The sequence below is a fragment of the Abramis brama genome, assembly GCF_963993115.1.
Source record: "Abramis brama genome assembly, chromosome: 3".
NCBI classification, from domain to species: Eukaryota; Metazoa; Chordata; class Actinopteri; order Cypriniformes; family Leuciscidae; genus Abramis; species Abramis brama.
In genome coordinates this window covers 25,230,453-25,252,291 of record NC_139965.1, presented here as the reverse complement: position 1 = coordinate 25,252,291, position 21,839 = coordinate 25,230,453, and the positions used below count along the sequence as shown (strand labels likewise).

Below are 21,839 nucleotides of genomic sequence, written 5' to 3'. Positions count from 1 at the left end.
CTTGTATCCTGATTTGGTGTTCAAGAAAATTTCTTACTATTAACAATGTTAAAAAGTTGTGCTGCTTAATATTTTTGAGGAAATATTTTTTCAGGATTCTTTGAAAAATAGAAAGTTCAGAAGAACAGCATTGATTTGAAACATTTCTTGAAACCAAACTTTTGTAACATTACAAATGTCTTTTGATCAATTTAACACATCCTTGCAATTACTAACCCACACTTAAGTGTACATGAGGGTGAGTAAATAATGAGTCAGACTTGTTGGGTTAACTGTCCTTTTTTTAATAAACATTTTATCTGAAGCTGCCTCACATGAACCATGAAAGCAAATACCATTTATTATGACTGAATCAACCTGAATGCATTAGGTTACACCAACCCATTTATAAAAGTAAAATCAGTTAGAACCTTAAAGTAACAATTGCATGTTACACTAGTGACACTGTAGTTCTATGAAATCCTGCCACTTTTGAACAGATCAAAATTCATGTATCTAAAACGAATTGAAGTTTAGCAACTAGCACCATAGATCGCTATGCATCGGCTCAGTGCATCAGATGTAGGTAAACACATAGTCTATTTATGTCTGCAAAAGAGTGCTGCGCTTGGAGTGAAGAGTGACTACTGACTGACTCAGTTTCCCATGGGAGGGAGATAGTTTTTCAAGGAGAGCAGGAAAACAGGCTATGCTTCTTGGCAGAGGCTAGCACAGCAGTGAAACCAGACAATAGACACACCTTTTATCACACTATAGTCTTTCCCAAGTTTATTTTATGCTGTGGTCTTTAGAAACTCACAATGTCAGAAAACATCAGAGAGGTTACTGCGGTAGATTTGATGCATGAATTCATAAACAGAACTTTATTACAAGCCCTTTGTCATCTGTTTATCAAACTCATGTCATATTTTGCCTTGAGGAAAACACTGTTTCCATAACTGACAGACTCTACAATCCCTGTACTTTTTGTTCGTCTTCCTGTTTGTTGCAAACAGTTTCCTTGACATATTCTTGCTACTGAAACTTATCTAAAACCTGTTGTAAAGCTCTCTTTGCTTTGCATGACAAAGAAAGGAAACGAATAGGTGCATGAGAGGAAAGAGAATCGTTCTCATTGTCATCAATAATCTCCCCAAAGCTCCAGGTGACTTCTGCTGAAATTAAGAGACCTACTAAACCTTGTTTGGATTAATATGATGATTATTCATGAATGTCAGGGATAGCCTCTGGAACACAGCTGCTGTCTGTGGCACTGAAACACATTCAGATGACAGGAACAGAATTGGCTAGGGACGTGCATGTTGGAGATTGTACTGTAGCTCATAACATCTGACTAGCCTCACGTACTGTAACACATTGCACATATAATGGAGTGTATATTGAACAATTAGAAGTTGAGGTAAATTGTACGCTTCACTTTTGAGTAAATGCAGAACATAAATTTTTTTTTTTTTTTTTTTTTTAAATACCACACAAAAATGCTTTCTGCCTGTGATTCATTATTAAACCTTCAGTTTTGCTGGCATCCTAGCAAAAATGTTGAAACTTGGCAAAATGGCTAAAATCACTAACAGCATATTCAAAGACATTTTTGTACCAAAAAAAATATTTTCTATCATCCTTTTATTTACGCTCATGTTTTCCCCAATTTTGTTGATATTTCAAGAAAAATAAGCCATATTCTGAAGACATGCAATATCTTTGTTTGAGGAATAGACTCAAATTAAGTCAAATTAGTTTAGTCCAATTTGTGAACCAACTTAAGAGAACTCCTAATTAAAATCAATCGCCAATTTGTAAAGTTAGGACAGCACACGGGCACTGACTGGACCAACCTGAAATATAAGCTTTTTAAACGCTATTTGAGCAAAAGAAACAACATTTCTGGGATAGTTCATGTCAGATTTTGTTCAGGATTTCAGGACTTCCCCACTCAAGTAGACAGAACTTGGCCTTGGATGCCATAAATAGTGTTGTAGGGGTGGGGGAAAAAATTATTAGATGCATCGCGATGCGGACGTGTGGACGATTCTGAATCGATTCACAAACGTCAAAAATCGATTTTTATATATAAAAAAAAAATATTAAAAAAATTATTTTCTAATAACGTAATATTGACGGAACGCAAAAGGCGGAACTCTAAAGCAGACTTGCAGTGCGCGGACAGTCAGTGGCGTGGACATAACAGACGCATGATGGCTGAGCGCCAAATTCGAACGGCACCCTCTTCGTTAAAACGTATGGAAAATTGCCAATTTCATTGTTACCTATTTAGTATTTTTTGTATGAGAGCTGCTTTCTGTATTGTTTAGTTTTCAAATCAATATACTGTAAACTGATCTGTTATACGTACGTTATACTGCCCTGCAATTATGTGCAATGCCAGTCACAAAAAGTTACATTTTGACTGTGCTCTCTGCAGATGTTCATTCACTTTTTTTTGTATAAGCTGTTTTTGATTGTGGTATACAGCAAACATTTCAAGTTATAACTCTTTATTATTTAGTTGTGTATAAGAGCGGCTTTGTATGTTACTAATTATTCAGAATATGCATAAGTCCACAAGCATTATATGAGAGCTGCTGGTACATAATTCTATATTTTTTAACGAAAACTGTTTGTGATTTTGCTACAGCAAAATGTTTTTTGTCTGAAGGATTATATTGCTCATTGGAAATAACAAGAGGATGTTAGTTAGAAGTCTATTATTAAATGCTATAGATTCAGAATATGCTGAAGTTTGTATTAATTTACTACAAGTATGCTGCTAGTACAGGCACACATTTATTTTCCTGTTGGTTCTTTGCAATGTTGGGACATATGCTGGCAAATGTAACCTTACAGTTGACTTGCCAAATCACTTCCATTTGTTTCATTAATAAAATTATTATAGGAAGTATTGGAAGTAAGTTCGTTATGGGTCATCATAAATACTTTGCTTTAAAAGTACCAAGTAAAAAAAAACAAACAAAAAAAAAACGTTAATAATCGATAATCGTTACCCCCTGAATCGGAATCGAATCGAAAGGTGCCTAGAGATTCCCACCCCTAGTTGCAAATATGGCTGCCAAATGAACAGACTTTCCTTGAAAGGGACTTTGGTTTAACTCAATGATCCAGTAGCATAATTTTATTTTTTATTTTTTTCTCCACCCACGGTTTGGCATGCACTTGCACCGCGGTTCATCTTTAATCTAATGATGCATCTATAATATGGTAAACATAAACAGACAAAGTTAGGCTAATTTATGTTTTGGCTTACACATTGTACACCTAAACTTTGTTCAATAGGAGTGCCAATTTAAACATTCAAGCTCAAGAACTCGCATGCGCGCTGTGAGAAGATTTGTGTGTGCACTCGAAGCACACACGGAAAGCCACGTCTCAGACAGCGCTGAGTTCTTTCAAGTCTCATGCTTGAACAGACAAATTCACTCAAAAATTCACGAGAAAGACAATGCATGTGTATCAGTATCAGTGTTTTGGATCCGTGCATTATGTCTTAAAGTGACAGTAGCCTAATATTACTGATGTCTGTGTTTTTTATGTTAATCAAACAACAAAAGACATGGAAATCACTCACTGCTCTTGACTAAACTTTTGTAACTTAAATAATGATTCATCTTTATATAATTTATACAATGAAGATTATATGCAATTATTTTACGTTTGATTACTTCAATTTCTGTACCTGAAAACTACTGTTAGACACCTGAAAAACCTGAAAAGCACAGTTTATTTTATTTGTATCTTTGCTCTATTGCATTTATTTGTGCTGTTGCTTGTAGTTTGATTATTTGCTCTTATTTATTTTTATTTGACAGTATAGCCCTTATTTTTCCTGAACGTAGCACATACCAAACCTAACCGAAACAGTGATCCTAAAACTACGATACAAACCGAACCGTGAGTAGTTTGAACCGTTACACCCCTAGTGTTTGGTCACTATAAACTGCCAGTGTACAGGAAAGAGCTGTGTGAAGGTCCTTTTGTGATGCACTGAAAAACAGGGTGAGTAAATGACAAAATTTTCATTTCATTTCTTTTAGAAAAAAGCAACTTCAGCACTTCAGTTTTAGAAAATGAATAGGATGTCTGCTGTAGTGGTGAGTATCCAGACCTCTGCTGCCAGAGGCTAAAGGGAATGACCTGAACGAATAATGTAAATCCAGGTCATTTCCGTTACTCTTTCATCGGTCTCCACCTTCTCATCTCAGTCTTTCTCTAGAGTACAAATTCTCTCTCAGACTTTCTCTATAAAGCACCCTAGCTCTGTCTGCCTCCGTTTCTCTTATTCAAATGCCCACTTCCCTCTCTTTGTTCTGAAGTATGAGCGCTGGCTATAGTCTACCAGCCATCAGTAATGCACCAGACCTGATGACATCCCAGCAGACACAGCCCAGGAGGTTCTGCTGGAGGGAAGAAACTCCATTGTCATCGATCTCCTTCTTCACATTGTCATGTCATGTGTAGGACAAAGCTCATGGAGCCGAGGAATACATAACAATTAATACCCAAACTCTCAGGGCAAACACTCACACTTACATTGACAATAACAGACAAAGACTGAAGGAGAACACAAGGTATAAATACACAGGGACTAACAAGATAACTAATGAGGTGATTGACAATGCATTGCACAGGTGATAGACATGACTAATTAGAACAATCACGGAACACTAGGTCACAGGACTGAACCAAAAACACAATGAAGGGGGGAAACACAGATCATACATGTAACACACAAAGGCTTCCCCTTACAACACACTTTTTATTTTAAAGGCTTGCATAAGCCCCTTTTTCCTGCCATTTACACCCTCTCAACCCCTGTATAAGGTTACAGGCTGCTGTGTCCTTCTCTGCTAGAGCAAAGCTGTACTCTATGCTGCAGAAATGCATGGGATTGTCTACCAGTAAGACACCAAAAGGGGATAATAAACATCCACAATGGGTCAAGATAATCTGTGCTGACCTGTAACAAGTTTTCAGAGGATCAGGAACGATCCTATTCATCCACTGTCTTTGTCAGAATTTAATTTTTAAATATTATGCATTATACAAATGTATAAAAACATATTATATATTATTTTAAATTGTATGCATTATGCAAACATAAAAAAGTAATGACCTCAGTTAGGGTTTTATCTGAAGAATATTTTATCTATATTATTTTTAACTTACTATATATTTATACATTTATCAATCATATAAAATCATTAATAAAACATGAAATTAATTTGTTTGGGCGTTATGTTGGTAACATACTGTCTAATGAAGTCTCAATTTGATTAGCGCTAAACCAAGAGTGACTATAGGCCATGCAGTCTTTTGCAAGTGCTGATACAAGGACTTTAGTAATGATTTAAAAATCATTATCTGTTAATGTTAAAATGGCTCCTTTTAATGCCTCTCAAAGTTACCAATGCCAGGACAAGACTGTAACTTGTCCTAAACACTCTGTGGTTCACTTATTAACACGTGCTTCATTGTAAACTTAAGCTTTTAAAGCAGAGTTAAAAAGAAGGGATCGAGGCCTGAAGCATTTCTGCAGTTGTTAAGGCAATTACATCTACACAGTATACACAGACCTGTCAGCAGGCATTGCAATTGCTATTCATTTATTCCCAAAGGCTTTAGAGCATCAAATATATGCCAGATATTAATGATGCATGTTGTTTGTTCAAGGACAGGCCTCACTGTAAAAATGTCATGTGCTTGTAAGGCTTATTGACAAAAAAGTATCTCAAAAACCTGCTGTCCCTCCAATGAAAATGTGAGGACAAAGGAAAGTGAGGACATTTTGGCCGGCCCTCACTTTCTGAGACCCCTTTAAAGGCCTGTTTGAAGGTTAAAACTTGGTTTTAGGGATATGGTTATAATTAGGTTAAAGGATAACTGTCGCCAAAATGCAACATAGGGTCTTTTTGTTAATCTACCCGAGGCAAACTTAGGCATAATTAGAATGGAAACGCCACTTTTAAGTTTGACCGTATTTTCGTTTTCGGTCAAATTGCCTTTTGAATGGGAGTGCTAGGGGCACTACTATGATAGCATCAAAATCGCTATTTTTAAAACACTAAGAAGGCTCGACACAACATGAAACTGCTCAAAGTATCACCAGGGTCTCTACACATGAACTCGAGCATTGAGAACATTGTGTACACAGAGTTTACTAAAAAGAAAAATTTTGAACAACTCACTGTACCTTATCCACCGGCATTTTGACAGTCAAAAATAGTCGATCTCCGAATGCAACATAACAGGGAGGAGAGTAAAGATGGAAAGCTCCTAAAGCTTATTTCCATATAAATTCACGGATAATTTTTTGTTTTGTCATTAGTGAAAATCAATATTGACCTTGTATTTGAAAAAGGATGCTCATATAAGAAGCAATGCTAAAATTCAGAGTCAGTTCGTTCACATTCGGAAATCGACTATTTTTGACTGTCAAAATGCCGGTGGATAAGGTACAGTGAGTTGTTCAAAATCTTTCTTTTTAGTAAACTCTGTGTACACAATGTTCTCAATGCTCGAGTTCATGTGTAGAGACCCTGGTGATACTTCGAGCAGTTTCATGTTGTGTCGAGCCTTTTAGTGTTTTAAAAATAGAGATTTTGATGCTATCATAGTAGTGCCCCTAGCACTCCCATTCAAAAGGCAATTCGACCGAAAACGAAAATACGGTCAAACTTAAAAGTGGCATTTCCATTCTAATTATTCTTTTAAACGAAAGTTTGCCTCGGGTAGATTAACAAAAAGACCCTAGGTTGCATTTTGGCGACAGTTATCCTTTAAGGGTAGGTTTAAGGTGAGGGTTCGGGTAAGGTACTTAGTTGTGATGGGTGAGGTTGGGGTAAGGAGCTAGAGATTGCATTGTGTCAATGAATGTCCTCGCATCCTGTTCAGGATGTGTTGGTTTCCTCTACCTTGGATAATTTCGTGCAGCTACAATACATCCATTTTGGGATCCTCAAGTCAGACCAACCCCTCAGATCTACATACTTTCCCCGAATATATGACAGCTCCATCTCCACAGTAAAGATCATCACTGATCTGTCAAGCTGAGAGAGTGTGTGCCTCATTCTTGAGCTAATGTCAGACTCAGAATATAAAACAGGATTTAGCTTTTCACAGATGACTAACTCTCAGAAATCTCTTGAATCTGGATGTCACCACCTCCAGATCGTCTCTCTATGTAACGATATGAGCCTCAAACAGCTTATTGTTATCCTCCGGCACTGATTCAAGAAGAATCAGAAGATCCAAAACTATTGAAAAAGTTTGAAAGAAACTCACAAAATGGCAGAAAATGACTGGTGTATTTGTTAACGGATTACCACGACAAAGTGCTGCCTTCTAAATGTCATGAGACGATTTAAAAACACAAACACTCTCTAACTTATTCTGTCTGACTCTCTGAAATATCGCATACATTTATTTCCAGGCTTCTTTAAGTTTGCTTTATCCCGTGTTAGTTGAAAATGACACAGCACACCCTGAAATTAATAGCAATGGCTAAATTTCTGTTTATGGTCATAATTTCATAGCAGACATATTCAGAAAATGTCTCATGCTCTGTGACAGAAGCTAAAAGAGGCTACAGCCTTATCACACTGATAATTTAATATGACTCAATCAACCTGACAACATTTAGTTTTTGCAGCTATAACATTTAAGTTTAATATGTTTATTAAACCATTTTCTTTTTAAGGACTGTTGGCTGGTCCCTACAAAAAAATCTGACCCACGCACACTGATGAACACACACCCTTCTTGAAACCAAATCAATAAATCTTTAACTCACACAGACCAGATGCTACATGTGAGCTGTAATACCCAAAGGAAACCTTTTAAAACAAGTATTCATTCTCCCCACCATATTCTCATATTCTTTTTCCCTCTTTCTGCTTCTACCTTGTGTAATTATCCCAAAAGACTTTGAGTTCTTATAATGATTGAAACGCTTTTAGCAACGCTGTTTGAAACTGGACATGAACTGCATCAGTTTGTGGAAGCTTACACGGTGTATATGTAAGGGATATTCACACACACACACACACACACACACACTGTACCTGTAAATTGTTTTAAAGCTTCTGCTAAGAAAAAAATCTATAACAATGTACAAAAAAATCAGCCTAGCAACAAGACGATCACTACAACAATATTAGAGTAAGACTAGTTAAGTCCTCTGCTGTTTTCAGTTACACAGCTGATCTCTGATATACAGCGTTGCCGTGGACAACAGTTAATGTACTGATATTACACCACTAAATAGCACAATTAGAATCGAGTGATCCATGGAGAGTTCACCTAAAAACTAAAATTCTGTCATTATTTACTCACCCTCATGCAGCTCCAACTTCCAAACATGTATAACTTTCTTTCTTCTGCTGAACACAAATATATTTTGAAGAATGTTGGTTTTGGTGACCACTGACTTCCATTATAAGAACAAAGTATCTTATTTATGTTCTACAGTAGACATACAGGTTTGGAGTGAAATGAAAGTGAGTAAATGATGACAGAACTTTCATTTTTCGGCGAACTATTCCTTTATGAAACTATTACTACCAAGAGTCTTTGGGAAAACAGAACAAAATGTACGCACATTATATGCACAATACGAGAGAGTGTAATAGTAACATCAATCATGAATGTCTAAAGATTTTTTTTAAAGCATGATTTCTTTAAAAGTATTTCACAAAGATTAATGCATGACGTATAGTGAATGTGATGTGTGTTTAATGCTACATAGTACATATCTATTTATATTAATATGACTGCATATCTAGTACTATAATAAATATATATGAAGTCTTAATTTCATACCACAGTTGTACACCCATTTATGCAGGTCTAAACATCTTTATACACCAAGTGCTGGCAGCAGCTGTATATGCTGAGTGGTATGTTGAGGCAAACTAAAATCACTGCCTCATCTAAATGCTAATAGAATGCAATCTCTCAGAGAAACTGGATAGCTAATGATCAAGCCCATTGAATACACCGAAAGCTTAAGTGCTAATAATGATATAACTGTAGGGGAAGAACAGCAGATAGAAAACACAGCATCTGCAGACCATCTAGTGACCTTGGCTTTCATGCTCACACGCATACGCACGCTTCTGACAAGATGACAGTTGATGTCAATGTTGGATTTTCCTTACCACGAGGATTTAGGTTTGTAAAACAATTGGAAACAACTGATCACGACCATCCCACCTGCTGCCCTCCCAGTAATCAATAGTGTGTCCATGTTCACATGGACCCATAGAATTATGCTGCCTTCAACTACTCCTGGAAAGTTCCTCCTTCAAAAACAACACATATGATGTTCAAATGACTTTAGTCATAATAAAAAATGACACATTGTGCAATTTAATATCTCTTAAGTTCTCATATCTATTTTCACAACCCAACAAAGGAGGAAGCCATTTTAGTGCCAGTGCAGAATGAAGTGCACGCATTTGTTTGTATGTACATTTTACGCTTTATCTATTTTAAAAAACATTGTGCTGCCACAGAGAATGGTGGGAGAAATAGCATACAAGCATATTACCTTGAGATAAACGAGATATACAGTGAGGAAAATAAGTATTTGAACACCCTGCTATTTTGCAAGTTCTCCCACTTAGAAATCATGGAGGGGTCTGAAATTGTCATCGTAGGTGCATGTCCACTGTGAGAGACATAATCCAAAAAAAAAAATCCAGAAATCACAATATATGATTTTTTAACTATTTATTTGTATGATACAGCTGCAAATAAGTATTTGAACACCTGTCTATCAGCTAGAATTCTGACCCTCAAAGACCTGTTAGTCTGCCTTTAAAATGTCCACCTCCACTCCATTTATTATCCTAAATTAGATGCACCTGTTTGAGGTCGTTAGCTGCATAAAGACACCTGTCCACCCCATACAATCAGTAAGAATCCAACTACTAACATGGCCAAAACCAAAGAGCTGTCCAAAGACACTAGAGACAAAATTGTACACCTCCACAAGGCTGGAAAGGGCTACGGGGAAATTGCCAAGCAGCTTGGTGAAAAAAGGTCCACTGTTGGAGCAATCATTAGAAAATGGAAGAAGCTAAACATGACTGTCAATCTCCCTCGGACTGGGGCTCCATGCAAGATCTCACCTCGTGGGGTCTCAATGATCCTAAGAAAGGTGAGAAATCAGCCCAGAACTACACGGGAGGAGCTGGTAAATGACCTGAAAAGAGCTGGGACCACCGTTTCCAAGGTTACTGTTGGTAATACACTAAGACGTCATGGTTTGAAATCATGCATGGCACGGAAGGTTCCCCTGCTTAAACCAACACATGTCAAGGCCCGTCTTAAGTTTGCCAATGACCATTTGGATGATCCAGAGGAGTCATGGGAGAAAGTCATGTGGTCAGATGAGACCAAAATAGAACTTTTTGGTCATAATTCCACTAAACGTGTTTGGAGGAAGAAGAATGATGAGTACCATCCCAAGAACACCATCCCTACTGTGAAGCATGGGGGTGGTAGCATCATGCTTTGGGGGTGTTTTTCTGCACATGGGACAGGGCGACTGCACTGTATTAAGGAGAGGATGACCGGGGCCATGTATTGCGAGATTTTGGGGAACAACCTCCTTCCCTCAGTTAGAGCATTGAAGATGGGTCGAGGCTGGGTCTTCCAACATGACAATGACCCGAAGCACACAGCCAGGATAACCAAGGAGTGGCTCTGTAAGAAGCATATCAAGGTTCTGGCGTGGCCTAGCCAGTCTCCAGACCTAAACCCAATAGAGAATCTTTGGAGGGAGCTCAAACTCCGTGTTTCTCAGCGACAGCCCAGAAACCTGACTGATCTAGAGAAGATCTGTGTGGAGGAGTGGGCCAAAATCCCTCCTGCAGTGTGTGCAAACCTGGTGAAAAACTACAGGAAACGTTTGACCTCTGTAATTGCAAACAAAGGCTACTGTACCAAATATTAACATTGATTTTCTCAGGTGTTCAAATACTTATTTGCAGCTGTATCATACAAATAAATAGTTAAAAAATCATATATTGTGATTTGTGGATTTTTTTTTTTTAGATTATGTCTCTCACAGTGGACATGCACTTACGATGACAATTTCAGACCCCTCCATGATTTCTAAGTGGGAGAACTTGCAAAATAGCAGGGTGTTCAAATACTTATTTTCCTCACTGTATCTAGCTGCAGAACCACAGCACCAGCAGTTTCAGAAGCCACAGGACGGAGGCGGAGCTTATACAGTTAATAGAGTTGTGCTTCCTATACATGTAATGTTCTTTTATTATATGAGCTTCTTTCACATGGATTTTGGATTATCGAATCAATATCTAAATATTTAACAAGACTTTTAAATACAGTCACTTTTCTGTTCATACAGTACATGTATAAGATATCATGATGAACAATATATTTTTTTATTATTATGTTAATGGTTAATACAAACACTACTTTGTTTTTAGTTCATACTGCATGAACTAATTAAGCTAGTTACACTGAAAAAAATGATTTGTTGAATTTAATAAATAAAAATATCGTAAGTGGTTGCATTCAATTGATTTTACCTACATTTAAACAAATGCATTAAGTTGAACTTAATCAATTTTAGTTCAACTTAATGCATTTGTTTAAATGTAGGTAAAATCAATTGAATGCAACCACTTGATTAAAATTGATTAAATTCAATGAATATTTTTTTCAGTGTAGAACATACTTTTCACTTTTTAGTTTTGACATTTAAATACATTAATAAATGTGTAACCGTATTGTAAAATGTCTCCAACTTGAGTGTATGATGTGATAATATTATTTCCTTCATTCATGTTGTTACAAATAGTAGCTACTTAAAGACACAGAGTTTATACATTTAATGTCATGTATACTGTATTCAATCAATGCAAAGCCATGAACAAGTGAAATTTGCATCTAAGGCAATAAGACATTTGACAACAGAACGAAAATGATGGAAAATACGGTTAGTTGTCTTGTCTGTAATATTACTGTCATGATGTGGTGAACTAATTTATATGTTAAGTGTTTATCAAAAATTGAATCTGTGCACGTCTTTCTCATTTCACTATTTAAGTTTGAAATTGTTGTCATACTTGGTTTTACAGATTTTTTTTCCTCCAGTGGTCAGATCAATTACTTTTCAGATTGGGTGTTGCAAATGGGCTTTGCTATGAATTTATTGTATGCTTTATATTTATTAATAAAGATTATAAATTATGAGCTTTTTATGAGCAAAAGTTTTAGTTTTTTTGCATTTGTAAAAGTACATTTACATTTAATCAAAAGTTTTTTTTTTTTTGCATTTGTAAAAGTACATTTACATTTAATCATTTAGCAGACGTTTTTATCCAAAGCGACTTACAAATGAGTAAAAATTTTATTCATATGAATCATCTTAATTTTGTTTTCAAGGATGACTGAGGTCTTTTTGCAAAAAAATGCCATGATACACAATGGGCTTAAGAGTCAACAGTTTATGAGTCAAGTTGATTATTTGTTGTTTGTGTGTTTTGTTTTTTTAATTATTATATTAGCTACTTTTTTAAATATCCTATTGCTTTTCATACAGAGAAATGCACACTTCACTTGATCAAGGCTTTGCATTAAATATTTATAGGTTTTTCGGTGGTGGTGGTGGGTGGGGGGGGGTGTTGTGGGTCAGAGTACTAGCAGCATGTGAGAAGTGCTGGTACGCAAGAAAAAGTGAGGGTACACTACAGATTAATATATAGATGTGTGTACCAGCACACTTTGAGCACTGTCTGTGTCTGATTCAAGATGGGTAGATTGTTAGATAGTAAATGGATAATGCTAGATAGCCGTAACTGATGAAAATAATCCTTCCAATCAAATATTGCGCTGCAAACATCAATAACAGATTTAAGTTGTCAATGCTAACAAATGACCATGGTGTAAGCAGGATAACTCATGGCCAGCTGTGCATTAAATGATTTGAATGCATGATTTTGAATGCACACCCGCTTCACGTTGGGTGGTACTTTGCCTCCACGATCTTGGTACATCAATCCACAATGTAGGAATGATAATGGGACCTGATTGTGGTCTTTCCAGGTAGTTCTGGATGAAAACAGACATTGGGACATGGAGATTTGTTCGCTCTTCACCTGTGGTCCCATTAGTTAGTTAGTGAATCCTCCATGTTATTAAAGACTGAGAGCAAGAGTAAATGGATCGTCTGATCTTATTCCATTCAGTCAGCTGAGTGTGGACTCATTCAAATGGAGACAATGGAGCCTGAACTGGGTAAAATCAAGTTAGCTCATTTAAATGCTAATGTACATGGATCTGAAATGGTGCGAAGCTAACTGTGCGGCAGATAAAGGGAAAAGATGTATCACCCTTTCACAGAGTTATACTTGGTCAGGATGCATTACTTTCACTCTTTGTGTTTTACAGGCAAGACTTTGCCACTCCTCAAGCTGGAAATGACTCCAAGGACGATCCATCGGTGCTACTCTAAATGTAGGTGGGAAGTTAGGCTTACATAAATATAAATCTTCGATCTGACTACAGCTTTACGCATTTATTCTGTCGATGAGTCAGCCCTCGGTATATGAATAGCTGAAAACAGACACTGCAGAGATTTAAGGTGCCGTTGTCCCAGTAGGAATGAGCCTTCATGACCTTCAGACTGCAGTAAACACAGGCAGCTATAGCACAAGCCCAAATGACCCGTCACAAATATCCAACAGACCATCATCTCTCAACAGAAAAGGTGAGTGAAGCATTTCCTCCATCAGTAAAGCACAACAGTACAATACACTCACAACCACAAAAAACAAGACACATCATGCCATTCTCTCATCTCATATCTTGTCTCAAAAATAATTATTTATGTATTGATATTTTTATTCAATAAAAGGAATTTTTCCAAGCCTGATTTTAGCCTCTGATTTGAACGCTCTGTTTGAAGGGGCGTGTCTGCTGTAAGACTTCAAGAGAAAACGCCCACTGCTGTGATTGGCTGACATGTTTGCATATGAAATAGCTAGTATTACATGTGTAACTCTCTCGAAAACCTTAAGGTTTTTACTATTACAGCTATCGTCATTAACGAATCGTGAAAAGTATTGATCATATATTTAAATCTATTCCTTTCTTTATTTCTATTAGTTCTTTATTTATTCTTTATTCCGATTAGTTCTTACCACAACCAGGAAGTATGACCATATTAGCCCGGTTCTGTCAACATTGCATTGGCTGCCTATTAAACATCGTATAGATTTTAAAATATTGCTGATTACTTACAAAGCACTAAATGGTTTAGCTCCCCAGAGCGAGCTCTTAACGTATTATAGTAGTCCTTTACGTCTATTGCGATCTCAAAATTCCGGCCAGTTGATAATACCTAGAATACCGACTGCTGGCGGTAGATCCTTCTCCTATTTAGCACCAAAACTTTGGAACAGTCTTCCTAACATTGTTCCGGAAGTAGATAGTAGTACACTCTGTCAGTTCAAATCCAGACTAAAAACACATATATTTAGCCTAGTATACACATAACACATTCAGTCACATAACAGTCTCTATTTATCCCGAGGTTTACCGCATTCCGCCGGATCCAGGCTGTATTCATTCCAGATCTGATGAAGGACCTGCGCCTGGACGCGACGACAACGCAGTCCTGAAGTGTCAACTAGTCTCTCCCCTGTGAAGGCCTCCTTCCCTTCCCTTTTCCTCTCTACAGATAAAACGTTGTCGCCAGAGTCATCACGTGGCTACGCGGACGCGATAAATAATTCTATTATTAAGATAAAGGCCAGACAAGTAGTTTGTTGAGGGTTGATTTGTAAAGAAGGACTACATGCCTGCGCACATATATATATTCAAACGCGCATACATATGGACTGAACACGTGATGCACATGTGTGCGACGTCTGTGTTTGCGCAGAGGTTTGCGCAGAGATAACTGATAATCGTTTGCACCTTGGAACCTATTTCCGGGAGTGCGTTCTCGAGCCACCAGGCACTGTTTTGTGCGGATGGGCGGCCGGAGCGCGTTGAGTGTCGTGTTAGCGCCCCCTAAGTTAATAACTAATGATCTTCACAATGGAAGTGAATCAATCAATCTAAACTAACTTTAGCTGGACAATAACTTTATCCTAGAGCTGCTGTAAAGCCAAAATCTATGTTGCTGTAATTTCCTATTATCACTGCTTTGAAACAATTGATATTGTTAAAAGCGCTATATAAATGAAGGTGACTTGACTTGACTATTCCCATCACATGTAATGTTGCAGTGATGAGCATTGAGCAGATGACAGACAGTCTGGTGATCGCGTGAATGAAGAGATCTCATCATTGCAATGCAATTTCTGCACTCTCACGAATGCTTTCACCAAATAACAATGCAAACACGATATAAATAAGTAATACAGAGCTTCGATGTGCAGTGTAACAGCGTCATTGATTTCATAATGAGTTTTGGCAAGTGTCCAGATAAACTCGCGCTGTGTGATTGACAGCTTGGGCGAGAGGGAGCGTTCTTTGATCGCTTTCTGTATGTAATTTAATCACAGTTTACATAAGATTATTTTCATCCTACTAAGAGAAACAACGTGAAGTTGATCGTTTAGTCACTGGCTTGATTTACTAATATATAAACAGTAATGAACGATTTTGAGAGATAATCTGTCTGAACTAAAATAATTACACATCAGAAATCACTGATCACAAATCAGGCATTAGAATAAACATGGTTACTTACATGTTTGTGGCGTTGCTGGCAGATCCATATCGTAAAAGTCTGTTTGCAAAGCCTGCGTCGAAATTTACCAAATAATCCAAAGTAAAATGTACTGAATACAAACAAATAATGCACTGCTGAGACATTCACATTGTTGAAAAAAACAACAACACTACCCTAGCATTAGGATCCTTTGGAAGGTAATCGTATTGACCCTGTGTCAATCTTTTCTCATTCTCAAGTCACTATTTACTAACGCTCCAGTGGGCAGTGCCAAAGATGCGGTGATGTAGACGTAGGCATTGATATTCTTCTGCGAAGGCGGTCTTTTGCTGCCCTGTGACGTCACAAGTCCCTACTTTTTAGATCCTGTCGTTTTCCGGCCTTGGTTTCAATAAAAGCAGTTTTTGGAATAACAAGGAAGTTATGAGTTTTGAAACTTACAGGGTATTTTTATAGTAACTCTTAACTGTCAAAAGATCAAGGAAAATTTTAATTCTCAGTTCATGACCCCTTTAACTTGCTATGCTAATAAAATACAGAGATGCAAAGAAGACTAAGCAGGCATGATTAGAATGCCAAAACTCAATTCAGTAATGCACAGCAAGTGATTCACCAACTAGTGGAAAAAAAAAAAAAAACCTTTTCAAACAGTCTAGAAACCATGTAGTACTGAGCCTGACTTACTTAATTACTTAGGGCAATATTACAGATATTACATCAGATACAGGGTCAGGATATACATATCCAGAGGGAAAAATAATTCGCTTTTTAAAGAACGCACAGACTAAATAATGAACAAAAAGATCAAGAGCAGCATTGTTTCATAATCTTGAGTCAGATCAACTTCAGCAAATGAGGGAAAAAATGTCTGAAGACCTTTCTTACCTCGCACTTTAGTGCACAATATTCAATATTCTTATAAGAAACAAGTTGATGAAAGCACCGAATAGATAAAAGAACCGAGTAATGCAATCTCAATGTGGACTGCTTCCCAAAAAGAATGAAATGGCCATTTATGTACAAGGAGGAAAGAGATGCTAAAGGAGGCAAAAGACACAAACACAAAAGCCTTCTCAGTTCATACTGGGCTGATAGGAAGCAAAACAGCCACTTTCACTTACTGTGCATAACAGATGCTTGAAAGCACCTTTAAAATATATGACAAGTCACCATGCTCGGATATTCGATTATTTCAAAAGTAAACATCAATGCAACATCAAAGGAACGGATGATTCAGTCATATAGTCAGTGTCACTGAGCTATAGGCTATGCTAAACATCAATATGAATCATTCCACAGCTTGATAAAAAGACACATGAGCAAAGCATTATAGGGCTTGTCTCCAATAAAGCACCTCTGTTTCATCTCACTGCACTGTGCAGTGTAAAGCTGATAGGAGATGTTATTTATGATGGAAAAGAACAGAAAACATTTTAATATCACAGAGGATGAAAGGCACTTCACAATCAGTGTCTTAGAATAGAGATTTATATGCAAAACATGTTTATTTCAGAAGGTCATGTATTTCAATTCACTTTCATGTTTCACTTTCAGAGCACAAACAACTCAATATCTGCCAAAACCTTAAGACAAACACAGCTTCTGATCTGTGAACTCTCCTCCCCCTAAAAATACAAATTCTTCAAAAGATACCACATATACTGGCAAGATCACTAAGGCCTGGTTTAGGCCAAGGCTTAGGTTGAGCCAGGGTTAGGCCTTTGTTAAATCAGGACATGTACTGTAAGTAGCTTTTTTAAACATGCCAAAACATTACTAATGTACATATTTTAAGATTAAGCTCAAACATGTATTTTAGTCTGGGACTAGGCTTAAGCCTTGTCTGTGAAACTGGGCATAAGATCATTAACACCAGTGTATCTGTGTGAGTAAAGCTTTACTTGAAAATCACGTTCATCTGCATGGTATTTTTACACCATTCTGAAGTCAAAGCCATCGGCATACTCCCATTACTCATCCTTAATGTATGCTATACTCTAGGGATACCAGCATGCCCCAAATTTGTGCACTACGCTAAAGGCACTACAGCACTGGCAAGAATTTTAATATTATTTCTGCAAGTCCTAGAAAGCATGTTTTAAAGCTCAATAAACACATTGTCATTGGTGGGTAGTCAAATATACATAAATATTTATTTAAAAAAATATATATATATATTAATCATTATTTTTTTACTTTCTGTATTATATACTACCATTTAAAAGTTTGAGGTCATTAAGATTATTTTTGTAAGGATACATTAAATTGAAGGTAAAGGACTTTAATTATTTCAAAAAAGTCTATTTCAAATAAATTCTGTTCTTTTTTTTACATTCTATTCAAAAAAGTATCATGGTTTTCACAAAACTAGCAGCACAACCATTTTCACCATTGATTATAATAAGTATGTTACTTGAGCAGCAAATCAGGATATTAGAATGATTTCTGAAGGATCATGTGACACTGAAGACTGGAGTAATGATGCTGAAAATTCAGCTTTGCCATCACAGGAATAAATTACATTTTAAAATATATTAAAATAGAAAACAGCGGTAGTGTTTATAAAGTGGAATACATGTAAATATCCTTTCTGGGATTTTTCTGTGAATACGACTGGCTGACTGAACATTATCACTTGTATATGTGTATAGTGAGCAATAGGTTTTAAATTGAGCTGAGCGAGAACATGCCTCTCTGACCCTTGTCCTCCTCTTCCCGGGCACATTGCCAGAGGTTATCACACACACACACACACACACACACACTCAAAAACGGCAACAGGATCACATTAGAGCCGGTGCTAAACCAGACAGCAGCTTTGGGCTAAAACTGCTTACACTCACATTAGTAACACCATAAAAAAGGGCCTGCCCACACCCTTGCCATCTCACCACTACTGCACATATATATTTTTTCATTCAAAACTGTTTCTATTCCTATGCAAACAGAAGATAATGTAGCAAAACATTCAGTATATCTCACTAAATTTTATGACATTTTCATGTGAAAATATACTTAATATTCAGTACTGTAATATTATCGATTTGACTGCACTGGCACTATCGGATGAGAGCAAAACTAAACTAAATTGAGCGGGATGACGACACCACTGTTTTCAGAGCTACTTAATTACTGAATTGACAAATTTAGCAAAATCGACACTTATTGAACTGAATCAACATTGAACTGACATGAGCCAAATAATGACACTATTGTCTGCTATAGAGATGTTTATTGTTGTATTGAACTAATTTCATAAATGATGAACTTTACACTGAACTGAATTGAGCTGAATAGTGACACTATTGTCTTCTGTAGAGCAGAACAGAATTTCAAACAGAATTTGAATTTGTCTCATGTTTGATGAAGTTTGCATCAATGATTGCAATTCTCCTGTTTACTGAAGCCACTTTGAAACAATCTGTATTGTAATAAAGGTGACTTGACTTGATTATCAAAGCTGTTATTATAAGAGACTCAATATTATTTTGCTCAAATCTCCCAACCCTCACCTGGGGTTTTCTTTCCATCTACGCATGTCTCTATCCAGTTCTCGCAGAAGATCAATCTATAAATGTTGTACTCATGCATAAATATCAACTCAGCATGCTCCTGCAAACATTGTTTGTCCTTCAGCATAGAACCGTAACTATAAGGGATCTGAAAGGAGGGGTGGGGCAGCGAGTGTGTGTGGGTGTGGGTGTGTGTGTGTAAGAGCAGGTTGCCTGGACAAGAGAGCGGCAGGAGACTGTTGTGGAGACGGAATCACCCGCTGGGATCACACTCAGGAATTATGCACCTTCATAAGCACTCAAACTCCCTCTCATACACTCATTCTGACTCCCTCTCTTCCCTACCACTCCTAAACTGTCTCTCTGCCCCTCTATATTATGGTTCCTTTCAGAGTCCCAAAAGACATTTCAGACACTTTGAACTATACGCGCAAAGATGAGCAGCGTAATCATTCATTTTCATTTAAGCTGTATGTTGCTTTGCTCTCAATTATGAAATAGTTTATATAAACATATTTTCAAATATGCACATTATTTTTGAATCCTAATGGTTTTATTGATTTGTTCAGGGGAGTGGACCAGCTATTGTTCTCTGGACAAAATCCTCATCTTTTACAGCAGCAGCAACATGATGCTTGATTTACCATGATCATGATAAGCTCTGCAAATCAGCCATTACTGAAGGACAGGACATCATTATGTTTATATTCCACAATTACAATCTCATCCTCTAATCATGATTTTATGTGTCAGTTGCTAAAAGAAGATTTAGACCACGATAGAATGCAAAATTCCCTGTACAAACAGAGGAATTAATCAGACTTCACTGGCTACTGACCAAGCAGGTCCGCTTCTAATTGTAAACAACACAAAATCTGAATGACAATGATATCTCTCAATATAGGCTGACATTTCCATGGACATCAAGATTTATATAAGGGCTGTATGAAGAAAATGAAATCTTGGGTGACCCTTTCTTTTCAGCTTTTCACTATACTCTAAATCACATATTAATTTTTACTATTAATTATTGATTAGTAATTTAATATTTATTATTTTAAAATATATATTATTTTAAAATAATGAATTAGTAAACTGCTTAAACATTTAAAACTAATTAAAATATTTTGTCAACTACCCATAGATACAGTAGACAGACAGATAGACAGATAGATAGATAGATAGATAGATAGATAGATAGATAGATAGATAGATAGATAGATAGATAGATGCTATTAAAACTTAACTGGGACTAATAGTCATTTTACAGTGCTAACGTTACATATTTGTCACGAACTTTTTGAAGGACTTGCCACTTTTTCTTTACAATATTTTCCGTCGTGTTAATTATGGTCCTTAATGAGAAAATGAATAGTCACCGCAAAGAAGCTCTCAAACGAAAAGGAGTTGGATACAAAAATAAAATAAAATAAAAAAAGAAACAAACTGACGGCCCTTCAGTTCGCGCCATTTCCATCTCTTCTAATGTAACAACGATTTTAATTTTTGAAAGACGGCGGAGAAGGAGGACTTTAAAAGAACGACTATCATCATCATGTACGTGATTGTGGCAGCGGGTTTGATGTTGCACCGAAAGGATGAAATCCTACCGTATCCTCACGAGCGCATCACTTCATCCCGCATCAACACGCTGCAGTTAACATTCAGATGAGGCGACAAGATAACACAGAAAACCAGCCTACCTGCATAACCTTTGGTGCTGTGATGTATATATATAGAAGTCCTATGTTTTCAGAGGTACAGAGACTCGTGCACCGCAGCGACACCGCATCCCGGAGACTGAAGAGAGAAGAAGCCTGAAGAGCAGATGTAGAGAACAGCAGGGGGCGCTCCACTGCAGCTCTGGCCTAAATCACCACATAAACCCCACCCGAGAGAGAGAGAGAGAGAGAGAGAGAGAGAGAGAGATTGTAGCTCTCATTGTGTGAGGAATCAGGAATTCATCTCGTTTTAATTTATTTTAAATCAATTATTTATCAGCTGAGCAAACTAACAAAGATCAGCATGGAACAAGTGCGAATCGAAGCCTTATTCTTATTCATTTCAAATATGTCATAATCAATCATTAGTAATTAGCCTCCATGTAAATGTTTACAAATTCACTATCCACCTTATTCCTACGCCCCATGACGCTTTGCGCGAATTATGGGTCTAACCCCCTATGGTCTAACCACTGATCTATATAATGACATGACATTCTATATAGATCAGTGGGTGTAACTTCTTCCGTTAAGCTGTAAACAATCAGTGAAACGCTCGCTCTATGAACGCAATACGTTTAAAAAAAAGTGTCACAATGAGATGACATTAATCTATTCACCCTTCAACCATCGAATATTAAAAGGAAAATTAAAAGTGTAAAAGCATCAACAAGGTAGGTTACTTTCAACAGATCAAATAACCCCAAAAGCGTCTTTGTTTAAATATCACTGTGGGAATATCTGTATGAAACTTATGTTGCCTTAATCAAAAATGTTCATTAACTTCAGATGCTTTACGTGATACTATTTAAAAGTGATTTCCGTCATTTTGACTGATAATAAATCAAAACAAACCTGGAAAGAGACGTGAGG

General features: G+C 36.9%; 1 protein-coding gene across 4 annotated transcripts in view; it reads right to left on the bottom strand.

Moving 5' to 3' along the window:
* apba2b (amyloid beta (A4) precursor protein-binding, family A, member 2b) overlaps positions 1–21,063 on the bottom strand; it is a 91,272-nt gene extending 70,209 nt beyond the window's left edge. For 3 of the 4 annotated variants that reach the window (XM_084110169.1, XM_084110172.1, XM_084110170.1), the window contains exon 1: positions 20,949–21,063. The gene's annotated coding sequence lies outside the window, so the exon portion shown is untranslated. The remainder of the gene's footprint in view (positions 1–20,948) is intronic. The other variant, XM_084110173.1, reaches the window with a different exon arrangement.
* Between the last annotated feature and the right edge of the window lie 776 nt (positions 21,064–21,839).